The sequence below is a fragment of the Physeter macrocephalus genome, chromosome 7 (assembly GCF_002837175.3).
Source record: "Physeter macrocephalus isolate SW-GA chromosome 7, ASM283717v5, whole genome shotgun sequence".
Taxonomy (NCBI): Eukaryota; Metazoa; Chordata; class Mammalia; order Artiodactyla; family Physeteridae; genus Physeter; species Physeter macrocephalus.
In genome coordinates, this window is record NC_041220.1 from 156,343,454 (window position 1) to 156,365,224 (window position 21,771).

A 21,771-nucleotide genomic window follows, 5' to 3' on the forward strand; every position below is an offset into this window, starting at 1 on the left:
ATAAAAGGAGGGGAAGGCCTTGGCTGTGGAGGGTGGGGCCTAAGCAAGGGTGAGGTTTGGGTGGTGGGCAGGGCCAATGTTTAGGACCCACAGGGCTGGAAAAGGCCCTGGGAGCTGTGGGGGGTGAGGTGTTTTTACCTTGCTCCTTCATCTGTGACATATTTTTTTGCTGTCTCATATACATATATTTTTTATGAGTGGGATTGTGTTCCTGTCTTACTGGTTGTTTGGCCTGAGGCTTCCAACACTGGAGTTTGTAGGCTATTGGGTAGAGGTGGATCTTGGTGCTGAGGTGATGAACTCTGTGAGGCCTCACTCCGATGAACATTCCCTGGGGTCTGAGGTTCTCTGTTAGTCCAGTGGTTCGGACTCGGAGCTCCCGCTGCAGGAGCTTCAGCCCGACCCCGGGCTCATGAACTGAGATCCCACAAGCCGCGTGGGGCAGCAAAAAAAAAAAAAAAAAAAAAAAAAGAACAAAAAAAAAGAAAAAAAAAAAAAAAAAAAAAAAAAAGAACAATAACAAAGTAAAAAATAAAATTAGACTAGGAAACTAACAAACAGATATGTTAGAAAGAATATAGAAATAAAAATATAGATGAATCAACAACTGGAAGGTACATCAGTACCACAATAGTAAAAGAGGAGGAAGGAAAAGAAAATAAAAGGAGGGGAAGGCCTTGGCTGTGGAGGGTGGGGCCTAAGCAAGGGTGAGGTTTGGGTGGTGGGCAGGGCCAATGTTTAGGACCCACAGGGCTGGAAAAGGCCCTGGGAGCTGTGGGGGGTGAGGTTTAGGCTCAAGGAACAGAAGGGGCCCAGGTGTGCCCCCCACCCCTGGTCTCAGAAGGCAGGGGACCTCACCTGGGAGCCCAGTAGGCTTCCTGGGCTCGAGTGGGTGGGGCAAAGGCCCTCCTGTCCTCTCCTGCTCCTCCAGTCTGGGGTCTGGGAGGGCCCTTCCCACCTGCCTCTCCTGATCTCCCCGGCCTCCCTCCTATGTCCCCAGGACCCATGCAGCCTGGATGGGGCTTTGGAGGGGGGATACCAGCTTGGGAGCTCAGCAGTCTCCCTGACCAGAGTGGGCCAGGCGATCGCCCTCCGCTCCTCTCCCACTCTTCCCAGAGAGTCCCTCCCGCCTGCCTCTCTTGATCTCCCTGGCCTCAGGGGTGCCAATCCTGTCTGGCCTCCACTTCTCCTCCCCCTTCATTCCCTCTACGTCCTACCAGTTCACTCTGGGTTTCCTCCCGTCTCCTTGGGCGTCAGAGTTCCCCACCAGTGGCCGGCAGGCACCCTAGTTGTGGGGAGACGCTAACACCTCGTCTTCCCACACCGCCATCTTGACTCCGCCTCCACCATTCATTTTTGTAATGAAAGTTTGATTACAATACAGCCATGTCCATTCACTGACATTTTCTGTGGCTGCTTTCATGCTACAACAGCAAAGGTGAGTAGTGGGCAGAGACCTTATTTATGGCTGGCAGGGCCTAAAATACTTACTATCTGGCCCTCCAGGAAAAGTTGGCCAGACCTGCTCTTGACTGTGTCTTAGGCTGTGCCATATGAAATTGCCAACATTTGGCACTTTTGACCTACACTTTCATATGGTCCACTCCAAAAAGCAAAGGATAATGATTCCACTGAAAAATGTCTTTTTTTTTCCTTGCAGGCAAAAACTTGTAGCAACTCTTGGGGCTCAAAACAGAATTTCACAGTGGCCATGTTTAACAATAAAATCACTTTTTCATCTGCAAAAAAATCAATAAAAAATCATCCTTTTCCCAGAAAATGGACACAGATTAAAGTGCCTCACTGGGCTTTAAAACAGAATTTTCTAGTGAAAGATTTTGTAGCTCTCTCTAGGTGGAGGTCCACCCTGCCCCACCTGTAAGATCTTTCTCAACTGCAGGTAGCCATTCATGAGGCCTTTTTATGAGCTCCATCTTCCCATGCCATCTTCTGCAAACACTCAAAGGTCTATGCTTCACTTAAGAGCTGGCACTAATGTGTTTGCATAACGTGGGTCATTTCAGGTCATCGCTCATCTGATAGAGAAAACCTCTGCTTGGATGGCCTCAAGTTATACCACACCCGTAGCTGTCAATTTCTATCTTCCTATAGAAATATCCAGTGTGGTGAGAATAATAGCCAGCTGAGGTGTGTGACTTGGGCCGACCTTCTTTGAAACTCTGGCACTACCTCTGACCAGTGGTATGAACTTGGTTGAGTTTTGTAACTTTGATGAACCTCGCTTTCCTTAGCTGTAAAATGGGGGTGATGCCTATTTTTGCAGAGCTTGTTGTAAGGATTAGTAATTCTGTGAGCAAAGTGCCTGATCATTAGCAAATTAGTAAATGATTTTAAGTCGAACCATATGAAATCACTGAAAAAAATGGCAATAGCGTGTCATATAACCTAAGGTTGTCATCGTTGTGATGTTACCATTATTGTGTGTACATGGGCCGGGCCCAAGTAAAATGGCCAAGGTACCGTGTGCCCCTTGGAGCTTCCAGCCAGGACTAAGGTGAGGCAAGTAAGAAACCTGGAGTGAAAAATTTAAGGTGGCACTCATTCTCAAGTGCAGACCCTGTACTAGCATGACTCTGAGGCGAGTGCCTCCTTAAGTTTTCCTCCTGAAGCACGTCTCTTGACTCTCCCTAGTTCCAGCTCTGTGGCTACAGGTTCCCCTTATCTAGCTGAGAAATTCTTCATCTTCTTATCAGTCCAGGGGCCTGGTGCCTCTCCCTAATCTGAAAACCATCTCTTGGGTGACCCTTAAAAACTAAGGGATAAATGACTCATGGCAAATCATAACGTTACACCCACCCAAGGATACTAGCTTCAAGAGAGGATTAAAATCTTAATTTAAAAAGTACTAAGTCAGGATTTCAGGCATGACTTAGCCAGTAGACCCAACCAGCAACCTCTGGGGATCCTGAGAACCATATCAGTTGGCAGGCAGTGTCTGCCTGCAGGTCTCCCTGCAGACCTAAGCACATAAACATGTAGCCACAGAGAGACTGATGCACTGGGGACTTCACCTGGGTCTTGAAGAATGGCTGAGTAGTCAGTTAGGTGAGAAGGGAAGGCATTTTAGTATGACTGAAGGTACATGCCAAAGGATCTCTTCTTTACCCTTTCCTTTTTTTCCCTTCTCCAAAAATGACTTGATATGACAAAGGACTTACTTGGCAGCCCGTCACCACGATGGCCCCCAGTGATTCTCCCCTCCTGGTATTCAAGCTCATGTGTAGTGACTCCCCTCCCACATTGAATCAGGGTTGGTCTGGGTGATCAATGGGAATGATGGCAGTGAGGGTATGTGACCTTCCAGGCTAGTGCATAAAGGGCATTGTACCTACTACTTTGCTCTTAGATGTTCCACTCCTAAGAAGTCAACCACCTAGTCATGAGTATACTCAAGTAGCCCTATGAAGAAGACCGTGTGGGAAAGGAACTGAGGCCTCCTTCCAACAGCCGGCACCAACTTACAAGCCAAGTGAGCGCACCATCTTGGAAGTGGATCCTCCAGCCCCAGTCAAGATTTTAGATGACTAGAGCTCCAGCTGACATCAGACTATAACATCCTGAGAGATCTTGAACCAGTCCAGTCAACTGTTCCCAAATTCCTGAACCACAGAAAATGTGAGATAATAAATGTTTATTGTTTTAAACTGTTAAGTTTTAAGTAACATGTTACACAGCAATACAACTAGAATTCAGGAGGAGAAAAAAAAACTCTCCTTAAATCAGTAAGAAAAGGACAAACAACACAATAGAACAATGGGCAAAAGACTTGAAGAGACACAGAGACACTTCACCAAAAAAGAATATCAAAAGGGCCAATAATCATATTGCTATAGACTGAATATTTGTGTCCCCCTGCAAAAAATTCACATGTTGAAATCTAATCCCCAACATGATAATATTTGGAGGAGGGGGAGGAGGGGGAGGAGGGGGCCTTTGGGAGGTGATTGGGTCCTGAGGGTAGAGCTCTCATGAATGGGATTAATGCTCTTATAAAAGAGACCCCAGAGAGGTTCCTCACCCCTTCTGCCCTGTGAGGACAGAGCAAGAAAAAAGCCACCTGTGAACCAGGAAGCCGGTCCTCCTCACCAGACACCAAATCTGCATGGGCCTTGATCTTGGACTTTTCTAGCCTCTAGGACTGAGAAATTTCTGTTGTTGTTATAAGGCACTCAGTCTGTGGTATCCTGTTATAGCAGCTTGAAACTAAGACAGAAATTGGTACCAAGAAGTGGGGTTGCTGCTGTAGTAAGTAGTTACAAATGTGAAAGCAGCGTTGGAACTGGGGAATGGGTAAAGGCTGGAAGTTTTGAGGTATGTTCTAGAAAAAGCCTGCACTGCCATGGACAAATTGTTAAAGGCAGTGAGAGCTCAGAAAGAAAAGAGGAGAGCTGTGGAGAAAGCCTCAGTCTTCTTAGAGGACATCTAAGTAATCCTGAACCAAATGCTGGTAGAAAGATGATGGTTGAGGCCATTCTGAAGAGGTCTCAGATGGAAATGAGGATCATGTTTTTGGAAACTGGAGGAAAGGTGATCCTGTTACAAAGCGGCCAAGAACGTGGCTGATGTGTTCGAGTTCTATTGCTTTGTGGAAGGTAGAACTTGCAAAGGATGAAACTGGATATTTAGCTGAAGCTCTTTCTAAGCAAAGTGTTGAAGGTGCAGCTTGGCTCCTCCTGACTGCTTATAGTAAAACACAGTGGAGAGAGAAATGACTTAAAGGCAGAATTGTTAAGTGAAAAGGAAGCAGACCTTGAAGATTTGGAAACTCTTCATCTTATCCGTATTGCAAAAAATGAGAATTCTAAGAGTGTGGCCCAGTGACCTAGATAAGGAGGTTAGTACGTGTCCACCACCCCAACAGGAGCTAGGGGCTATTCTCTAAGATTATGCAAGAAGACCCCTAAGGCAATTCACAGATCCTGGGGCCACTGAGTGCAGGGGCTAGGGGGGAGCACAGCAGTTTGAAAGAGGGGGCCACTAGCCCTTGCAGGACCTGTGCACTGGCTGCCTGGCCCCGCCTCACACCGCAGGCTCTGCTCCCCACACTCTGGCACCACGTTCCTTGGCTGCCCCAGGGGCAAGGAGCCCCCCATTGGAGGGTGAAGGTAGCAAACATTGGTGGCGTCTGCACAGCGCAGTTTCCACCAGCACACAGAGTGTATGGCCTGGGGGACATGGCTGCTCCCACCTAGATTTCCAAGGATGGGCTGCCAAGCAGAGCCGTGGGCTCAGGACTCCAACCTGGGAGGGCTGCAGGGCCCAGGCAGAGAGCAGCTGTAGGGCCGTCTGGCTGAGCTGTGGGTGACATTGGACACAGCGGAGCACCACGCAGCAACAGAATGGAATGAGCTACAGCTACACACAGCCACAGGGCTGTGCCTCACAGCCGTAATGCTGAGCTTCTGGGAGGCTGGTGATGTCCTTTTTTATTTTGTAATCTGGGCCTGGCTACATGGATAGGTTCAAATTACGCAAATCTGCCTAACTGTAAAAAACGATTTTGAAGGTGCCCGCTTTCTGCAGATGTGTTGAGAAGGTACGACGCTCCCAGTTCAGATCGTCACCTTTGCGGTTCTGAAGTCCCAGCTTAGGGTAAGGTCATGTGGGGACACCTGTTCTCTAATTTGGGGAGGAGCAATTAGAGCCCAAAGGCAAAATCCAGCCAGCCTCTTTTTGTAAGTAAAGTTTTATCAGAGTACTTGTGTATTACCTCTGGCTACTTTCACCAGGTCCCAGCAGAGCTGAGGGGTTGTGATAGATTGCCTGGCCTACAAAGCCATGTGCTCTGATTAATGGAGAAGCTTCTGATACTATTGCATCTCTCACCTCTTTAACCTTGGCATCCTTTATTCTTCCTTCTTCTTGCTCATGCCTGGGTATCGAGGCTTTTTCCATATGCAGACAAGCTCTGATTCTCTAGATAAAGGACAAATGGGGCCAGCACCATGCTCGCCATCACCCTGCCTCTGTCATTTATCCAAGCTGTCTACTGGGGCATAACCCAGGCATGCCTGTGATGTGCAACCACGAAATAGAATGATCAGATTCTATTTGGCTAATTACGAGGGTGCTACCGAAGATAAGATTGAATTTGACAGCAGTGGCACACCAGGTCGCACGGAACACCTACACACACTCAAGCTGCTTAAACAGAGAGAGATCTATAAGTGAATTGTTTTTGGAAAAGGACATCCAGACAGAATCATGTTGATTACAAACTTCAAATCTTCTCTAGCAAGTGATCATGATGGGCTCTGGATTCCCACAGTGTGGTTTTTTAGGTAAGAGGATATGACACCTACCAGGTGTTTGGCAATTAGGTCTTGCTGAATGGGGTCACTAATGTGGAAATGCAAAAATCATTCACTGTTAAATTCAAGAAAATTGTCACTGCCAGACATGTCTGAGACACTCTTTTTCTGCAGTATTTTCTCTCCTCCATTTTTAATCAGCCGTCTTTTAGGCATCCGTCTTCCTTAAGAAAGGAGACATCAAAATAGAAGAAAACAACTTTGAGAGGGATTGTCCAATACTTAAAACTCTAAGTTTCAATGGAAAAAATTGGCTCTCTTTTCTGCATTCTTCCAAGGATTTGCTCTTTGTGTGACCTTGGGTTTGCGTAGCCTGTCTGGTCTTCCATCTGTAAAAAAATAATACGTTAAGGTCCTGCTCACTCACTTCCTCAGCTGATCTAGGGAATGATTGTTGTCTGTGAAGTTCTTTTAGATGTCTCGGTGAAACAGATGATGGAATTTTAAAACTAATCTCTGACGCGGGCCAGTGCATTTCCACTGCTAGTACTTTGTGATAAAGAATGAAGATGTATATCCATACTTGGTGCTAACTCACACAGTATCTTGGAGTGATGCGATCGTCGTGTGACTTTCTGTACCTTTAACTATGGGAGGAGAAGAGGAGTCTGAAGAAAGAGAAGAATTTCCTTCAGGGAGGGAGAAATTATACAGAAGCACAAAGGGAAGGACCTTCCAGAATTATTTATTACTTCATTTTTTGCTTGTACTGGTTTGACTTTTCAATTAATTCACCGGAAACACATACTGAACATATATAATAGGCAAGGCACTATTGTGGATACAAAGACATTTTAGAAACCCTCTTTGTGAGATACATAGGCTTTTAGAGTAAGAAACCACAAGCTCAAATTCTGTCTACACCCTTTACTGGATACGTGACCTTGAAGAACCTACTGATTTTATCTGATCCTTAATTTTCTCATCCTAAAATGGAAATCATCATTATCCACCCATCCCTTAGCTTCGCGGTGAGGAGGAAATGACATAAAGATGTAATGTGCTCCATAGAGTACCTGGAAAGGAGCCAGCAGTAAATATTAGCCATGTGATTTTGTTGTTATATTAAACAGTATTCCGCAACTGAATGTACTTTTGTTAGGAAAAAAAGTTCCAAAACGGGGAATACAGAGAGATTACAGTGTGCCCTTTCAATGCCATTCTACAACGGTATCTACAAGCCCACCTACAGGGCAGCTAATGTAGGCAGCTTTGTTTGACTTATCATTTACTTGATTAGACCCAAGACTTTATAAAATTGAATGCTAACTTGTAGAAAATTGCTAAACTGAAAAAGATTTTTGTCAAGTAGGGATAGAAATTATTTCTATCTAGTAGAAAAGTATTACAGTTTTATCGCCCCATCGGATATTGACCAATTTGTCTCTAACTTGGAGATCTTACTTCAACAGTCTTTCTTTCAAAGACTATAAATACATAAGTGTTGGTATTCTTCTTTGGAGCAGCTACACCATCTTGCTCGCTCCCTCATTCGTGAGTTAAATACATCTTTAAAACATGCTCATTTAGTGTAGGGATGTTAGCTATGCTTTAACCTTTTTGAAAATTATAATTTGATAGTTTTTAGCCTCATCTTTTTTCTCTCCTCTTTGAACTGATTAGGAGAGGAGGGTGTTTGAATCTTCCAGGATGCTCATTGGAGGAACTGAAATTGTCCTCATATTAGAGGGCTAGGGTCTTTCATAACAAAAGAGCTATAGTTAAGGCAAAAAGTCACTGTACTTCAGTGCCTAACACATAGTAGGTTAAACATACTCACCCACCCCCAACACCCACTCCCATCCTTAAACATTAGCATACCTTCAAAATTTGAATCTAAAGTGTGTCTCCTATGGACAGCATACAGCTGGATCTTGTTTTCTTTATCTGTCTGACAGTCACTGCCTTTGGATTGTATTGTCTAATCGATTTATATTTATACTTATTATTGATATGGTTGGATTTATAGCTGCCATTTTGTTTTGTTTGTTTTCCATGTGTCTCAGGTACCTTGTTTCTCTCTTCCTTCTTTACTACATTTTATTGTAGTAAGTGGATGCTTTCTAGTGTATTATTTTCATTTCTTTAATGATATTTAAAAATTTTTTATTTTAGTTTTTTTCTTAATGGCTTACTTTAAGTCATTAATGGCTCCCAGGCTTACAAAATACATCTTAATTTATCATAATCCACTTCAGATGTACTAACTTAATTCCAGTAAGATATAAAAACTTTATTCCTATATAGTTCCATTCCCTACCCCTCTTTAGTGCTATTACTGCTATACATATTATATCCATATACGTTAGAAACCAAAAAACACTTTGTTATAATTATTGCTTTACATAATCTTTTTAAAAAGGTGAGAGAAAAAAGGAAAGCAAGTATATATTTATAGTTTGTTATATTAACCTTCTTATTTACCATTTTTGGTTCTCTTTCTTCCTGTGGATACGAGTTTGTGTTTGGTGTTATTTCCTTACTCCATACCCTCACAATTTAACTTCTTTATTAAAAGTAGAGTTTATAGTCTTATCCTCTGTTTTTTGGTAAAGTTCTAGAGAAATAACCATGACTTCTCTGATTTAGTTTAAGATCTTTGTCAATAAATTTTAACCTCATTTCCTCACATCCAAAATAAGAATATCTGGATGTTAGCTCTTCCATACACAGGAAGACAGATACAAATATTTCATTATTCTTACTTAATCTCACTCTAAATCCTTGCTCCCATAAACATACATTTCAAACATGAAAAAATCAGAGGTCTTTTTGTGGACACTAGTTTATTTGGGCAAACTTCAAGAGTTTGGCTAGCCTAATAGAATATTCTTTGACTCATCAACAGAAAAGATTTTCCTGGGAAAAGACAAAATTAGTTTTTTAGAGGCTTTTGCTTTTGGCCTTTTTTTCCCCCTTAAGTTTCTGGGAATTTTGATAAGCAATTACACTGTCCACTAGCAAACCATGCATTTTAATGTCAAAAACTCTAGCGCTGGTGACATATTTTTCAGTTTTTCCAAAATAAGGTCTGTGCTTCCACCTCTAGCACTGTTTGCAATTAGATGAAGAGGTGGGGGAGGGGAGAAGGCATGTCTTCCCTGGGCAGCAAAATGGGAGATAATCCTAGTGTCTCTCCCCATAGAGAGGCCACACTGAGCCAACAGTTTAGCAATGCTTCCCGAACTTTTCATGTGCGTGCTAATTACCTGGAGCTTAGTTACAATGCAGATTCTCACTCAGTAGATGGAGGGTGCAGCCTGGGAATCTGCAGCTCTGATGAGCTCCCATGTGATGCAGATGTTACTAGTGGTTGGGGGACCACAATTTGAGTAGCAAGGGCTGATAGGGCATTCATTCTTAAACTTCCTGCACATTGTAATCACCTGGGGGGGTTTAAAAAATTCCTGATACCTGGGGTCTATGTTCAAAGATTCTGATTTGACTGATTGTGACTGTGGTAGTCATGTGCAGTCAGGTTTGAGAATTACTGGGAGTTACAAGTCAAGAGTGCAAGAGACTGTGGTCAAGCCAGGAATATCTTGGCTCAGTTTGTGCATCACCAAAACCCAGGTCACTATTGTTCCATCACTGAGTCTCTGGATGGCTAGCATGTCCTGCCCATGGCTACCAGGTAAATCTGATTTCTCTTTTTTTTACATCAATCCCTATTCAGTTCAACTTTAGTACAACTGCAGCCATATATGGTTATAGGCAGGGCCTACCAACACAGTCATCTGCTAGGGTGCAGGCAATAAAGGGATAAGTAGAATGTTCAGAAACAATTGAGAGACTGAATATACAAATAGACGGTGGCCAGACCATATGTAACAAAAGAATTTTGATCCACGACTTCTGCAGCAACCAGCTCAGGAAGCCAAACCATAACCTCTACAGCCATCATCGCAGAACATCAGGACTTCTTGGTCAATGACTGCCAGCTTCCCTATTTTTTGCCCTGACTTCCCACTCAGGACCGACCAGAGAAAGCCAAGTATGCTCCCCAAACCAATCACATAAGCTGCCCCACTTCTTATTATTCTCCTCCGGTTTCCCCATGTCAACAAGTTCCCATCAGGGTATACCTGGAGCCTTCCTTATTTTCCACTGTAAAGCTTTCCCACTCCTCTGCCTGTCTTCGAATGTCTGCAAGCGATGGTGGGTGACTCCCTTGCTCCGAATAAAGAGCCCCTGTCTGTTCTCTTTTGGATGGTCTTCATTGAGGTCCACACAGTAATAAAACCAAGAGTCAGTCTGCTTTTTATTATCACCATGCACCAGCAATTCTAAATAATTTCAGTGGACTAGTACTCCTAGGCGAGGATGGACTGCTCCCGTCACCCAGGCCCTCTGATGATGTCCCTGCTTTTTAGACACTTTTCCTGCTAGTTTTTGAAACCCAGCTTGGTATCCAGGCTGCCCTGGAACTCTAGGCAGCTCTCCTCTCCCTGAGCAGGTTGCTCCTCGTGCCTCCTGTCTCCACAGCAGGGGCTCCTCCACTTCCAGAAACCTTCTTCAGCTTCATTTCTAACTGTTCAAGATCACATCTTTTTCTGGGAGGTCACGACCTCTGACTCACTCCCCCTCCTTTCTTCCCAGCAGCTCCCCCTCTCCCCACCACAACTCAACTTTTCACTTTGGTGTCAATTTCCTGCCAATTGATCCCTGACCCACTGAAAATTCACATTTATAGCATTGTATAATTAACATGGGATTAACTAAGAGGCTCTTTTCTATGAAAGAAAAGTGCATGTGCATTCTCCATTAGCAAAGTGCGCTATTTAAAGCCCAATAGGGTTAACAAGCTGCTTCCAAACCAGAGTATCAGTTTCTGATAGGGCACATTAAGCCTACAGTTATAATTAGTTTTTTGAGACAGGCACTTACTTCGGTTGTTCAGTTTTGCCTGTCTCCTTGCCCAACGCCACCTACCCTCAGCCGCAAAATGCATCCATCTGCATTCTTCACGTTTCTGGGGCGTACTGAAAACTTGCACGTTCTGAAGTCTATTTGCTAGCATGTTCTTCCTACCATCTTGATTCTGAATCACAGTAGAGCGGGAAAGGGATAATAAGTAAAGTGTTAAGAAAAATGATCTAAACCTTGGAAATAAGGCCAGGAGTGTCCAGGCTCTCCCTTCAATGTCATTAACACTGAGCTGCTTAACAAGCCCACCCCAGGACTACCTACAAGGCTGTGGGAGGTTACCTTTGCTTGACTTGCTATTTACTCTTTATTAAATAAGATCCCAGACTATGGGAAGTTACGTGTTAACATGTATATGTTGCCTGGTCGAGATGCTAATCATTCCTGATGGGTGGGAAAGATAACCCTAAAGATTAGAGTTTTATTGTCCTGGAGGACATTGAGCAGTTTCATATCTAACCTAGTAATCTCATTCGAACATTCTTCTTCTTTAATGCCTGTAAGTACATAGTTCCTCCAAGTCTCCTTGAAATACCTTTCCCATCTCATTGATCCCATCATTAATGTAATTGGCTAAAATCTTGGACATGAGCCATGTTTTCAACTGTTTGGAAATTATACTTTGAAAAGAGCTCAGAAAATTCAGCATAGAAGGCCAGTCGTGGCAGATGTGATGAATGAGAGAATCTAGGTTTGTCAGATTAGCACAGCTATTCTAATCCTTTCATAGGTTTCCCGCTTGCAGAGTTCAGGTTTTTTTGTTGTTTTTTCTTTTTCTCCCAAGCTACACTATTAACTTCCCTTCAGGAACCATAGCCATGGAAAAGCTTTTCCACAACGTTCCTTAAAAGAGGAATCTGAACATGTAAATTACATTTGTGGCCTCCAACCTGCCTGGTAAAGCACTGGTGGGAGGCCTGGGGGTTACAACAGTAACCTGCACACAATGAAAGCAGCCCCCGAGGACAGGGGGGTGTCCGTGGGACCCGTCTACCACTTCCCACCACCATTTCCCAGAGCGCAATGTAGGCTTTTCCAAACTGATAAGGGAATAATAAAGCAGACTGAGTCAAGTCTCGATGTCAGCCTCAAAGACACAAGTTGGAGTAGTAGTTATTTCATAACAATCTGGAAAAGTCTAGACACCCAGCAAGTTCTAGTATCAAACGCAGGAGAAACCTTAGCCTCCAGGAAGGGGAGCATACTTGCTTGTGAAATTTGTTGGCAGTAAAATATTTGAACAGCTGGGGCCCTGGGTATAGTTCTGACGTTGGGTGTTTTATACTAAGGAGTCTTTTTGTTTTCCCCACTCAAAAAAGGGGAAAGATATTTTCATGTTTTTATTTTAAAAGTCATCATTAATCCTAGTAAGTCAGTCAGTCTGCTTGTTTTCTGGCTTCGCATTTAACAAAGTTCCTTATCATTAACTATGTGTTTTCAATCACCTGGCATGTGTTTAAGTGGCTTTTTCTAATTTAAAAGGTATGTCATTTTTTGAAGATATTATAAGGCATGTTTGTCTCTTCGATATAGTACTGGCATTCAGGCTGCTGTTTGCACTGCGGTCCGCTATTTTATGTGCTGTTTCATATTTAACCAGCTCTGAAGTGTTGAATCTATCAAAAAAATAACTACTGAGAAGGTATAGACTGATAGCGTTGATCTAAATCACTAAGATCTGAAACCTTATGGAGGATTTTTCATTTTGTTTTGGTTTGAAACCTGAAGGTGACTGAGTGAGAACATAAATTAAGTGAAAATCTTATTTTAAAATGTCTCCTTTGCTAAAAATACCCAGAGTCATTCCATGTTTTGATAACTCTTTAACAAAGCTATTTTGCAGTTATTAGCAGAAATGCAAAAGGATTTTCCAGGGCCTAGAAAAGCGCCGTTGTAATTTTGGATGAATTTTCTTAAATAATGAAAACAACCCAAGTGGTCAATCTGTATATATTTTGTTTTGCCTTAGTCTAAGAATTTATCTGTCCCAAAATAAATCTAGAAAGCAGAGCTGAGGAATCGAGCAGGTCAGGGTTTTACTATTACGGCTGTAGAGGGCTAAATAATACTGCCTTCCCCCTTTCACCCGAAAAAGGTTTCCTGAGCAGGGGTCTCCCCACCCCTGTGGTCAGTCCCCAGATCAGAGATGTGTTCGCCAGACACTGGCTGCTTTCTGAGCCAGTGACAGGCTAGAAAACAGTCTGCTTGCCCTGGCTTCCTCTGGCTCCCCCTCCTCCTACGTACCAGTGCTATTTGTCAGGAGAGAAGCCCAGAGAGGAATATAAAGAAACTGAATGTACAGTATTTTCCTTAAATGGCTTTACTGCTGGTTATTTTGCAATAGATAGAGAAAATCTCCCTGAAAAATTGCTGCTCCCTTTTGAAGGTATTAGCTCAGGCCTTTCCCTTGCATTTTCCAGAACATTCCATCTTCAAAGAGCTAAACACTCTTGCTCTGCCTAAAAGCTTCGGCGCCGGCCTTACCTCCATCTGGCTCTCGTGCTGCCTCTGCCACTCAAAATTACTTGTTCTACCGCAGGAAGACCTTCCTTCACTTATTGTTTCTCATTGGATTTGTAAATGATGGATTTATTGAAGAGGAGGAACTTGTCTGCTTTCTCCTTTAGCCCTGCCGTGAGGCTAAGATTAATGGTCCCTCATAAATGGTCTGTTCCTTTCTCTGCCGTACCTGTCAGTTCTGACCCCGTAACACACAAAATGAAAGTGAGTTGGGAGGAAGTCAGCATCAAGTGGGTCTGTTCGTTGGAACAGCTCTCGCTTTGTTGCGTTTGTCTTGAACCCTGGAATCGCCGCTCTGCCCTTTCTGGTTCTGAGGCGCCCCTGCCCTGGCCCACACCCGTCCCCTCCCCCAGGCCAGGCTGCTGTGCCCTGGGGGCCCCCTAGGTCCTTGCCGGGCTTGGTGGCTGTCTTTTCCTCTGATGCGCCCTCCCTTCTCACAGGCCTCTGAGACTTTCAGAGGAGACCTGGCTTCCTCTCACTCGCCAGGAGGCCTAGAAGAAAGGTTGACCTTCGACTTCCAGTGCACTACTTCAGCTTCTAGGCCGTGCTGTCCACTGTGGTAGCCACGAGCCTTATTGAGCATTTGAAATGCAGCCAGTCCAAATGAGATGTGCAGTAAGTGTAAACTTCATCCCACATTCCAAAAACCTCATGCAAAATAAATAAAGCACATCAAATACCTCAATACTTTTTACATTGATTATATGTTGAAATGATAATATTTTGCGTATATTGGGTTATATAAAATGTATTATTAACATTAACCTCTATATAAAATAGATCAACAACAAGGACCTACTATATAGCACAGGGAACTGTATTCAATATCTTGTAATAACCTATAATGGAAAAGAATCTGAAAAAGAAGAGACAGGTATATGTATAAATGAATCACTGCTGTACATCTGAAACATTGTAAATCAACTATACTTCAATTTTAAAAAACACTGAAAAATAAAATATAATAAAATGATGCCAATCCAAAAAAAAAAACTTAACCGCACCAGTTTCTTTTTACTTTTTTGAAAAATGTGGCCACTAGACATTTCAAATTCCATATGTGGCCTGCATTTGTGGCTCACATTCTATTCCCATTGGGCAGAGCCAATAAGTATTAATTAGGCACTTACTGTTGTCAGGTATTGTGAGGCTCTGAATATATATATATATATATATATATATATATATACTTTTTAAAATTTTAACTTGTTTTATCTGAATTTGCTATTTTCAATGTATTCTTTTTTTTTTTTTAATTAATTTATTTGGTTGCGCCAGGTCTTAGTTGCTGCCGGCGGGCTCCTTAGTTGAGGCCAGTGGGCTCCTTAGTTGTGGCCCGTGGGCTCCTTAGTTGCAGCTTGCCGGTTCCTTAGTTGTCACATGCGAACTCTTAGTTGCGGCCTGCATGTGGGATCTAGCTCCCTGACCAGGGATCGAACCCAGGCCCCCTGCATTGGGTGCACGGATTCTTAACCACTGCGCCACCAGGGAAGTCCCTGGATCTATATATTTTTAGGAGTAAGAAATAGATTGCCAAGAGCATATAGTCTATTTAGGGAGAAGGGATTATAAACAATCATGATAAAAATGAGAAAAGTGCTAGAACACATATATGTATACAGCACTATTGGAACCATCAAGGGTACAATTAATTCTGCTTGTGATTATCAGAGGAAGCATCAAGAGGAAGCCATGGGTGAAAGAGTCCAAGTCCAGGGGAGTCGAAGTCCAAAGGCGGAGGAGGTGGAAAATGGCTTTCATGACCAGATGATAGAGCTACGTGAGTCCACGGGAGGTAAGACTGCAGAGGTGTGATGGGACCAGTTGACGGGTCTGGCTGGGACACTGGATGGTCCAGCTGCAGAGGACCAGATGTTGGTGGGAGATGAGAATGCACAGACGACGGTGCTACATGGGGCCGGGGGAGATAAGGCCGCAGTCCTGCCAACCACAGAGGCAGGAGAGGGGAGTTTTGGTCGTGACGCTGGAGCAGGGCAGGGCACAGAGGCTGTTACAGGAGGGGGTGGAGTACTTAGGGTCTCAGCCCCGCGCTGCGTCAGTCCTGACCCTGGTCACGGTGTCTCTTTGGGCGCACCCACCGGGCACCACCGGGAAGCCGGAGCCGGAGAGCTTGCTAATGGGTCACAGCTTCTGCAAAGGTTTGCAAGTCTGCTCTTTGATGGTAGAGCTGCTTCTGCACTGAAGAGTTTAGCAGAAACAGTGACCTATTTCACCTGCCTCAAGGCTGGCTGGCCTGCCAAGGCAAAATGCTGGACGTTTATTCAAAGTGAAAACGCATTCTCCAGTTAAACGCCTTACTTGTCAGAACCTTTGTCTCTCTGGGACACCAAATCCAGGGTAATGAGCAATTACAGAGCACGTGTATTTTCTTTGCTCTTGAAACCCAAAGACACCATGTTGGACGATCCTCTCCGCTAAGGGGTGTTGCCTGGTGCACCCAGGACTGGACCCCAAATAGTGGGCAGCTCCCCGTCTGTGTGCCCAGAACTAACACTCCCATTCTTGTTGGCCTCATTGTCACATGTGGATAGTGCACGTGTGATTTGGGGTGCAGGGTGCTCAGAGAGGAGAAATGTCTTACTCCAAAAAAATCAACATCGGGGTTAAGTTTATCTTATAAAGAAAACACTACCAAGCCAAGGCCACAGCACTGATTCCCTACTAGATTTTCGCAGCAGGGGATCACACGGGGAACTTAAAACAACAACAAGAACAACAAAGAGCCGCCCCCCTGGAGATTCTGATTTAATTGGTCTGAACTTTTTTCTTGAGAGCTCCCCAGGTGATTCCAATGTACAGCCAAAGTTGAAATTGAGGTTACTGACTCAAGGTTTGGGAAACCAATGGGCAAGTACAGAGCAGCTGAGTAGGAGAGTGTGCAGTGTGCCCCGGGGTGAGAAATCAGGGCTGCAGCTGGAAACCTCCCTTAGGGCAGGCTCCTGACGTACTCAGCTGCTTTGTCGCTCAGCAAAAGCCATAGCAATTGTCCTGAAGGGTCAGAAAGAAGCAGTTGCATATCTCTTATTTCTCTAAGGCCGTGGTTCTCAAGTAGATCACCTGGAGGGCTTGTTAAGACAGATGGCAAGGTCCCATCCCCAGAACTTCAGGTTCAGTAGCTGGGGGTGGGCCAGAAAATCTGCATATCTAACAAGCTCCCAGGTGCTACCGCAGGTCCAAGGCAAGGGGGAAGAGGATTACTTAAAATGAAAATGCCGCAGAGAGTAGCAGGCATTTTCACCGAGCACCTACTCTGTGCCTGGTCCAAGGCCAGACCTGTGGATCCAGAGGAGAAGCCACAGCTGGGCCCTCCATAACTTGGCAGTCCAGAGACAGAGACCCATGGAGAAACAATTATATTTTGGTACGTACCGTGGAAGGGACCTCCATTTGCTTCTTGGAGATAATACAGGGCTAGAAAGAATATGGCTCCTACTCTTAAAATAGCAAAAAGCCAAACTGCAAGTTCAAACTTTCCTTGAATTCATAAGACAGTGAGGTCACAGGGCAAAGAACTAACCCAAAATGGAAGGACAGACAGCATCTGCGGGAAGAGACAAGACAGAAGCTCTTGCTTACCTGGGGCAGGTCCTGCGAGACACGGGTAAGAATTCACTAGAATTGTTTAGTTTGTTTTTAAAATTACTTGTATTGAGATCCCATGTGGATCTGAGGCCACAATTTGAAATCCACTTTGAGAACAATTCCCCAACTCTGCCACTTCCAACTTCCTCAAATGACAGCGCAGCCACAGGGTAGGAGTGAGGGAGGATATGAAAAGAACCCAAACCTTCCATTGTATCAGGGTCCTTCAAGCCCGCCATGAAACTGAAGGAGTTTGAGCAGTTGGAGGAAGCCCCCTGGTTTGGTGGCCAAAAGGGCCAGCTGGAGGAAACCCAGTCAACAGCACCCATGCTAAATGTTGCAAATGATATTCATGCCAACAAGATGTCTGAACCCCTAGAACTGGGTCAGCCTTATGGATCCACAAGGAGAGCAGTTGGAGGAAGCCCCCTGGTTTGGTGGCCAAAAGGGCCAGCTGGAGGAAACCCAGTCAACAGCACCCATGCTAAATGTTGCAAATGATATTCATGCCAACAAGGTGTCTGAAGCCCTAGAACTGGGTCAGCCTTATGGATCCACAAGGAGACCACTGTGCCACCAGGGAAGTCCAACAAGGATTCTTTTTTTTTTTAATTTTTATTTTCTGTTGGAGTATAGTTGATTTACAATGTTGTGTTAGTTTGGGGTGTACAGCAAAGTGATTCAGTTACACATATACATGTATCTATTCTTTTCAAAGTCTTCTCCCATTTAGGTTATTACAGAATATTGAGCAGAATTCCCTGTTCTTTTTTTTTTTTTTTTTTTTTTTTTTGCGGTACGCGGGCCTCTCACTGTTGTGGTCTCTCCCGTTGCGGAGCACAGGCTCCGGACACACAGGCTCAGCGGCCATGGCTCAGGGGCCCAGCCGCTCCGCGGCGTGTGGGATCTTCCAGGACCGGGGCACGAACCCGCGTCCCCCTGCATCGGCAGGCGGGCTCTCAACCACTGCGCCACCAGGGAAGCCCCCCTGTTCTTTTTGTTAACAACTTCTGCCACTGGTGGGCTTGTCCCTTAGCAGATCTGGGGACATCCCTAGAGCTTTTCTCTCCTGTTTCCATTTTAGCACCATCCTATGCACAGCCTCAGAGTAAATTCAAACTAAGTTTTCTTACAATAAAAGAAGCCAAGTGAGGGCTTCCCCGGTGGTGCAGTGGTTAAGAATCTGCCTGCCAAAGCAGGGGACATGGGTTCGAGCCCTGGTCTTGGAAGACCCCACATGCCGCGGAGCAACTAAGCCCCTGCGCCACAACTACAGAGCCTGCGCTCTAGAGCCCGTGAGCCACAACTACTGAGCCCGCGTGCCGCAGCTACTGAAGTCCATGCGTGTAGAACACGTGCTCCGCAACAAGAGAGGCCACTGCAGTGAGAAGCCCGCGCACCGCGACGAAGAGTAGCCTCCGCTCGCTGCAACTAGAGGAAGCCCGTGCGAAGCAACGAAGACCCAACGCAGCCAAAAATAAATAAATAAATAAATAAATTTTAAAATGAAAGGAAGCCAAGTGAATGAAGCCTTTTAAAAATTGCCAATCACTGGGCAACGCCTGTAACTTTTTCTATACATAAAAGTTATAGCCCTGTAGGTCTGAGGTAAAACTGGAATGTTATCGGAAGCTTTGAGATCTGAAAACATTTTTACTGGACTTTCTGAAATCTTTCATATAAAGCCCATGAATGTATATCATTTTTCTTTCCTAGGGACTTTTGGATAACATCAAAGAGTTCAATGGAAAAAAAATGTTCATTTTCCAGAAAACGGTAATAACTAAGATTTGCTGCTTCTTAATGAGAGGCCAACAGGAGTCAGGCTAACTCGAGAAGAGAAGGGTAATTCCTCATCTACTTTATGGTCCTTATTCATTGTATCTTATTCTTCAGAGTTTTCAGGATTCTTGGGTCCCTCTCTGGCCTATACTGACTAGAAAGCTGCTCAACTCAGTTGTTCCTTTCAGAATTTGTGTGGACAATTTTTACTTCCTGTGAGTCCTTTACTGCCGAAACCACCCCTATTCAGCCATCACAGCTTTGCCACATGCCAAGAACCTGGGGAGAGATGTAGGCCCTGAATTAAGAAATGTTATTTCCTTGGTTGTCCACATAAACTTTCTAGTATTTCCGGTAATTCATCAGTAACTTATGCCCCTCATTTGCCAAAGTCCCTTTTGCTGGTGAGTTCCTGGTATTTCTTGGAATCATTCACCTTCACTCATCCTCCCTTTGAGCTAATTTAAACGTTCAGAAGGGAATCAAACCCATTTTCCAACCATCTGGAGTTGTGAGGCTTTTTAATTCTTTCCCCAAACTGAATTAGCTAGCTGTCCCATGGATTGTCCCAAGAGCAACCTTGGTATGGATCTGCTGAAGGAGCTTCACATCTAGAATCTTCCATCTGAACAGTTGTGATCCTAATTCCCAGCTCCATATTCTGTTCTCCACGTAAACTGCCCAACACACAGATTCATACTTAGTTCCAGAACTCTCTTGGAACTGGCCAACTTCTCCCCATCAGTAATTAACCCAGGCCCCAAATGGATGTCCTGAGCTGCCACTGAGCTTAAGTTGACCCTTTGTGTCTACTCTTAACTCCAGTACTGGAGCTTGGTCATTACTGAGTCAGTATGTAAGATTCGAGTGAATAAGTTCCCTCCACATTTTCCTGGAGGTTGTCTTAGCGTTTTGGTTGAAGGAGATCACCTTTGTTAGTGAAAATTATTCAGTGCACAGGTGCTTTCATCACAGATAAGCATGACATATGATTTCTTTCACTTGAACATTCACATGGATTTTCTAAAAGACGTAAAAGCCTCATGTCCCAGGAGAATACATAAATCTACACACACACACACACACACACACACACACATAAGTCACAGAAGAGTATCACTGCATGGGAAAGGGATTATGTTAGTGAAATACTAAACCAAGTATCAGTGTCCATTTGCCCGTTCTTGTTAGGATTAAGCTGAAAGCTGTTTATCTGCTGCTAGTCGCACAGGGATACATCTTGGCTTTACTTTTGAAATAAATTCTTGGCACAGTTTCATTGTTTGGGATACAGGATCCAAGACAAAAAAAAAAAAAAAAAGTCCTTAAGGAGTATACAAGAATTACGGCCCTCAGATCTTTATCTATCCTGATGTTTTGAAAACTTGCTTTAAGAGAAATAACATACGCCTGCAGTAGAAGGACAGGAAGGGAGGGGAGGCTGAGAGAACAGCCAGGAAGCTGGGACTAGCAGCTGCTCTGTTTTTCTGAGCAGGGCGAATCAAATTAGAAAAGAGTTACAAATGCACAAGTGTAAAATAACAGCACGTTTGAATGGGGTGTGGGGGTGGAGAGTCCATTTGCCTGTGGGTAAAGGACAATGAAAATCAGTTCATGAAAATCAGTTCATGAAAAGTTCCTCAAGAGGGGGTAGAGCGGGGCTTCCGTGGTGGCGCAGTAGTTGAGAGTCCGCCTGCCGATGCGGGGAACGCGGGTTCGAGCCCCGGTCCGGGAGGATCCCACGTGCCGCGGAGCGGCTGGGCCCGTGAGCCGTGGCCGCTGAGCCTGCGCGTCCCGAGCCTGTGCTCCGCAATGGGAGAGGCCACAACAGTGAGAGGCCCGCGTACCGCAAAAAAAAAGAAAAAAAAAAAAAAGAGGGGTAGAGTGAACGTGCTCAGCGGGGTCTTGATCTCTCCCCAACCCAGACTTTTCCGGCTGCGGGTGTGTGAAAAGCTTGCTGATGTTTAGCCCGTCCTCCATCTCAATTGATTTCCACTCAACTAACAGACCAAATACCATTTCTTTTCCTTTCTGCTTTTCAACATTAAACCAAGCTGTCGCTTCATGATGACAACAGCTCCAAATCAAAGGCTACAGGATAGCTTTTCAGGCCTGAGTGACGCATTCACCTGGGTTAATCTTTATGCAAAAGGCTTCATTTATGCCTTCTTCCTTGTCTCTCGCTCCAAACACAACCACCGTAAACTACACAACATGGTTCTCTGTTTATACTTCACTTTTTCAAATCAGAGTCAAGGAAGCAGTCCTCTTAGACATTTATTCAACTTAGACTTCCTAAGTGTATATGCTCTCTTGTGTTTGCTTGCTTCCCCTCCCCCTCTCCCCCCAGCCTGGCTCCATTGTTGTCCAAATCATAGTGTGAAGAGTATGCCTTAATGGGGAAAATTACTACTAAAAAGAGTCCTTCGGTAAATTCTTTTTCACAACCCAGTGGATCAAATGCTCGGACTGCGTTAAAATCTGTTCAATCATTTAACGAAAGTATTGAGCCCAGAATATACACAGGACACCATTCTAGGCACTGGACACAAGGCAGGAAATGAAGTAGATGTAAATCCCTGCCCTCCTGAAACGGACATTCTAGTAG